The sequence below is a fragment of the Nanorana parkeri genome, unplaced genomic scaffold (assembly GCF_000935625.1).
Source record: "Nanorana parkeri isolate BGI_ZX_2015 unplaced genomic scaffold, ASM93562v1 scaffold1082, whole genome shotgun sequence".
NCBI classification, from domain to species: domain Eukaryota; kingdom Metazoa; phylum Chordata; class Amphibia; order Anura; family Dicroglossidae; genus Nanorana; species Nanorana parkeri.
The window spans coordinates 516208-522245 of NW_017307350.1; the positions used below are offsets into that span (position 1 = coordinate 516208).

Here is a 6038-nt window from a genome sequence, read left to right on the forward strand (position 1 = left end):
TATTTCCAACACGATTCTTCCCACACCACTGTGTAAGTTTTCCAGAGAAATTTCCCCCTCTGGGGTGCGCACTTACCCCACTGTTATGGAGGTAAAGCCGTGTGATTAAATCAGAGGGTCCACATCTCTGGTATCTCTCTCAGCAATGTCCCGTCCGTCAGGAATTTATAAAAGCATAAAAGAGAACTTCCTCATGGTGTAGTCAATATAAACGTTTATTTAAAAAAAACATAGAAACTTACAGTTAAAATCGTAAACATCGGCCGGTCAAATGCAGCGTGCGGCTCGCTTGTACTTCCTGGTTGAGCGTGGTATCATATGGAATAGGCCCGCCTATTACATATGATGAAGCAGGGGGCCCGGGAAGAGTGGAGAATAAAAAGAAACAAGGCTATAATAACTGACATAGTTGCAATAGATGAGGATGGTGGGAACCTCCTAGGAATGTTAAAGGGGAAAAAGTACCAACTGGACAGGTCGATGGTAATGTGTAGGGATGGTGGGAACCTCCTCAGTGGTGAGGACAGAAAGAGAGCTGGAACCTCCTCAGTGGAGATGACAAAAGAAAGCTAGAACCCATTAGATAATTGTGTATATCTAGATCTTCATTTATTCCCGTGGGGGGCAGGGGGCAGTGTGTTCAGTCTGAATATCCAGTAGGGTTCTGATGGAGAGAAGTGTTACGAGATGCGCTCGGTTGCAAAAACTTTGAGATCCTCAATCCTTTTGTTGTGTTTTATGGTGAAGTGCCGGGAAAGGGTTTGTACTAGTATACCCTTTTGAATAAATCTTCTGTGATCACATATCATCTTTCTGAGGGGGCTGGTGGTACAGCCTATGTATAGCATACCACAGGGACGCCATAGATGACATAATCTTGGGAGCTGGTAATAAATTGGCTTTTGCATAGGTGTTGTTAAAATTGTCACTAAATTCAGATTGCCTGTGTTGAATAAATTGGTAGGTTAAGCATTATGGCGGTTTAGGTGGAAGGACAGGGCCTAACTTGGGGTCACTCAGTAAAATATGCCAGTTTTTCCGAATAGCCCATTGTATGGCTCCATGGCAACAGTTCTACATTGTTCATTTTCCTCTCCTGGCTTGAGAAAGAGGATTTCACCTCGAAACGCATTGCTATGTAGTGCTTTCCAGCTGCCCCGCCACTTGTGCATCTCCACTTGTCTTCCAGCTACTTCTGACCGAATACCACGCATAGAATCTACCGCTAGCTGGCTCCATCTACACAAAGCACTGGTGACATCACTTGTCACTCTGCGCAGATGGCTTGTTTGAGGACAGGAGAGTGCGGCGGCATGCTGCAGGATACCCTTGGGACTGCCATCGCCCGCAGACATTCACATATAACTGCACATGCTGCGATTACCTGTTATCACGTACCTGAGGATGAGACCGGAAGACGGGGAGGCTTCTCTTGCGACTCGTGTCCTGCGACCCCCTGGAGTTGGGAGCAGGAGGACGCAGGGCAACGAGGAGCATAAGTGCCACGGATTGGAGACAGACACTGTGCAGGAAACCAGTCGGACAGCGTAGGAACAGACTCAGGAGCCAGAAGTCGTAGTCGAGGAAGCCAAAGATCAGATCCAGCAGGCATCGAAGCACAAAATCAGCAGACAAGAGCAAATCCAGAGAACAGGCCGGCGTCAGGGGCAGGCAGCAATCAGAAGAGTAGTCCAGGGCAATCGAAGTCAAACAGGTCATAGGCAAATCGACAGAGGCACAGATAACAGGCAACACTAGCTGACAAGACCATAAGCAATGTGAAGCAAGCAGGCTCATAGTCACTAAATTGAGGCAGCTACCCGACTTTCTGTGCGCCATCCGTCCGCGCGTCTTTCCGCGCACCTCGCACATGCGCACTATGGCGTGCTTCCCAATATTGGGCTTTTGCGCATTCGCGGCCGCCATTGTGCCCTTACACATGTGGACGATCGCACCTGGATGCAAGCAATAAAAGAAACCTGTTTAATAAACCTGGGATTCCATTCAAGTAGCAGGTCTGGACTAAATATTTAGGGGTTTACAAATTAAATGAGTTAACTCAGTGATGGAAAGATTCAGTAATCTGAGGAACGATTTATGCAAATTTTGAATGAAAGTTTAAAGTAAACTCTAACCGTGTATGGCTAGCTTTAGTCATGCAGAAACATAGACAAGTAAAGAGTAGCTGTAAAAGACCAAGTGGCCCAATGGGTCTACCCTGTGAGTAGATTGACTTGTTATTGGGTGATAACAGGGACTCATTAGGGCCAATGTTCTAGCAGTACAGCAACATGACACAGAAGTCTAGCAAGTGGAGAGCAGCGTGTGATTACAATGTGCTACTTCCAGCTTCATGTGATCAAGAGAGGGCGAGTCTAAGCACACAGGACAGCCCTGTGGAGGAGCTTAGAGCTCTCATTTCACAATCTCAGCTGGGAAAGAAGACACAGAATCCGTGAAATCCCAGGACAGGTTATTTTAGCACTTTCATTTAGAAATCCATGCTCATTGTGTGTGTGAGAGAGTCATGTCTTCTCTTTCTGGTGTTGGAGGACTGAATGTAGAAATCTCTCTGGCAATCAGAATCCTTTCTCTTCTATATAGATAAGTGTTACTTGTGTGCTCTACATAGAGCTGGTATGTGGAATGGATTGTGATGAAGGTCATGAAGTTGAAAACTTTGCTTGGCTTTGATGGCTATGTGAACTAAATATGGAAGTGTGTGTGTGTTTCTGTAACAACAGCTGGCCACAATGGACAATGTAATTCCACAGTTCAAGTCACATGTGTCAGCACTGGCACAATGTGTGGAAAAGTCAAATAGACATATAAACAGGACGGTGTCTCAGATTTCATGAAATGTGTACTTTGGATTAATCGATTAATAATTACTTAAGGATTGCTGGCAGTTAGTGGAAGATTCATCATAAGCCAACCATAAAGAAGGATTTTTCTTTTTTCAGATGAATGTTAGCAGCATATGCGGTGACCTGTGTTTTCCTGCACAAGAAAAAACGCAGGTCACCACTAGAGCACATGGAAAACAATTGTCTTCTATGTATCTCATGTCCACCTCACTGTAGGTGTGATGTGAGGGAGAATGCAGACATACTGGGGGAATTAATCAAAACTGGAGAAGACAGAATATGGAGCAGTTGCCCATAGTAACCAATTTTCTTCTCTCTTCAGTTAAGCTTTGAAAATGAAAGATAGAAGCTGATTGGTTACTAAGGGCACCTACTCCAAATTCTGCCAGCTCCAGTTTCGATAAATTCCCCCCAATCTATTTTTTACCAGTGAACTGGACGACACTAGGGGTTACTGTACAAAGACCTGAAGAGAGTGTACACTCTCAAAGTTAAAGCTTTCTTCTATCTGCCCCCGCACTGCAAGGGTTACCTGCTCATTTATGTCTGGGGGACAGTGTAAAGCACTTTTACTTACCTGATCTCCAAACCCGCTGGCTCCAAGACTGCAGCTTGCAGCCTCTTACCCCTTGTGCTCCGGAGGTCGGAGGCAAGCTGACGTCATCACGTCCTATGCAGGGCAATAGCACTACATTTCTCTATAACTCCCCACTGCGTTGTGGTGTGAACGGGGCACATTGAAAACAACTGTTTTCTACAGTATGTGCCCTTAGGAGACCTGCATTGCACAGGTCTCTGTACATAGTGTGAACAAGTCCTCAACCTCTCTATTTGTCCTGCTGGCCATTTGTCACCAAAACAGAAAGAGATAGGAAATCAAATTTTACAGTTTTCATCGGAACAGGGGGTGAGAGGAAATATTCCAATATGTACACCTGTGATGGTGCCAACCATCTAAGCGGGGAATTCCCCTTACTTTGTATAGATTTTCTTTCACTTCCTGTTGTTTCTTTGGGACAGGAAGTGAAGAAAAATATGCCTAGTGGGCCAAAAATCAGCTGACAAGGGTTTTAGCCCTTCCCTACTCAATACACTCTAACCCCTAATTCATCTCTAATGCTGGACACACGCTCATCGGTTTTCAGGCATAATAAATCACTTTTTAGGCCAGTTGCACCTTTTTAGACCATGTTTTTGTGTTACACTCAGATCTAGGGTGAAACCTGGTCACAATCCACAGCTCCCCTACAGACACACTCTATCACGGGGTGCTTCTCCTTGCAGGACCTTGTCTATTTTTGAACTTGGCAATCCTGGGGATGGCACCACCATAGTACCAGTCCCATCTTCCACCGCTCCAGCCCAGAACCGAAAGTCCATACCTCGATACGGACCTGGGGCTAGGGGTGGGCGACTCTAGCCCTCCAGCTGTGCTTTAACTTTAAATCCCAATACAGATGCTCCTAATTTAACAACCGAGTTCCGTTCCTATGACTAGGTCGATAAGCGAATTGGTTGGTAAGCGAGGAACTGTATACTGTACGGTAAGTTGTCACACTACTGCCTGGGCCTGACAAAGATCCCGGGCTGGATACTGTATCAGGATATCCAACAAGGCCTAGGGTTTCTGAAATGTGTGGTCGGTACACAACCATGCATATACTTTACTATACAAATACAGAAGTGTTGGAGATGTACTGTACTGTAAATACAGTATTGCAAATACTGACTGAGAATAGTAGCAGAGCGGAGAACGGAGTATGCAAGATGAAGCCATGCATGACAGTGAGATGCCGCTCTGCCGCTGCCACGTTTCCACATGAACTGTCGGAGAGTTGGTCATAAGTACGAGCGGTCGCTAAACCGGTAGGTCGTTAAGTGAGGAGTATCTGTATGCCTCTAGGAGTCATGCCTGCAACTGTCAGTCTTGCAATGCCCTATGGGACTTCTAATTCCACACCAATTTGAGGTCTACAGTTGCCCACCCCTGGGCTAGAGGAACAGGCTGCAACCTGCCACCAACAGTTTTTATTGATATTGTGAAATCATCTATTGATGTTAATGGTAGGCTATCTTAATTTGTTTGATCGTATTCGTGATTCAGGGCTGTTCACACTGGGTCTGTGTGCTTACGCACGGTACCGCACAATGCACCTACTGTGCATTAACAGTGTGGGAAGTGCAATACATTGCCCAAATGCACCTCCAGCCTGCAATGCGTTGATTGCACGGTGACACAATACCATGCGCTGTGCTGCATTAAAAAAAAGTAGTGCATTTGCTGTGTGTGTCACCAGGATAACAGTACTGTCAAATAAGCCTGCCTTGGCCTCACCATTTTATTTATATCACCCACTACTTGCCCTGGATCACTGGATGACCTGGTCCAGCAGCCATGGCTTACCCCAGGCTCGCTGTTCTCCTATCTCCTATTAAACTGTCAGGTTGCACAATGTTGCACATGTTTGCCCTTTTCTCCACAGGTGCCTATGGAGAAGCTGTCTACTTGGAAGCCCACAGAGAGATGGTTTTACATGTGCAATACTATTCAGCCTACTGGTTTAGAAGGGCACCGTCTGGCATACGCTGGAGCTCCTGCTTCAGGCTGCTTGCTAATCTGCAGTTTGTAATGAAGTTATAAATGAAACAACGAGAGTAAGAGGGGTGGGGCTGTAAGGTCTTTTGTTGATGGACTTGGTTTACCAAATGCAGTGTGCTTTTGACATCAGTTTGAGATGCTTTTGAGATCATTCAGAATTAATTGCAGACGTGGGTGATCTACATTTAACCTGCTTCACTCCCATATACAGTACTTGTATTGGGGAAAGAAGCAGTTCTAAAGTTACATAAGATCCTTCAACATGGGCCTACATATTTTCAAGGTGTGTTATCCTTTAACCTAAAATTTAACACCATAATCCCACGCCTAACCCCAACCCATGGCTGGATTACCATTAAGAAAAATAAGCATGCCCTTAGGGAACCAATGAAAGGGGGTTTCCTCTAGCCATCGTGCCCTTAATGCATAAGGGCGCTTTAAAATAAAGTGCACTTATCCTTTTTTCCCTTTTGCTAAATAAAGGCCTCGGTCAGTTGCTTGATTTTAATTTATGCACAATTTGTTAAATTAATTTAATATACTATATATATATATATATATATATATATAAT

The 6038-nt window shown here is 45.0% G+C and overlaps 1 protein-coding gene across 1 annotated transcript in view; it reads left to right on the top strand.

Moving 5' to 3' along the window:
• The first annotated feature begins 2439 nt into the window (after positions 1–2439).
• SLC18B1 (solute carrier family 18 member B1) overlaps positions 2440–6038 on the top strand; it is a 51228-nt gene continuing 47629 nt past the window's right edge. Inside the window, exon 1 of the mRNA XM_018567679.1 lies at positions 2440–2472. The gene's annotated coding sequence lies outside the window, so the exon portion shown is untranslated. The remainder of the gene's footprint in view (positions 2473–6038) is intronic.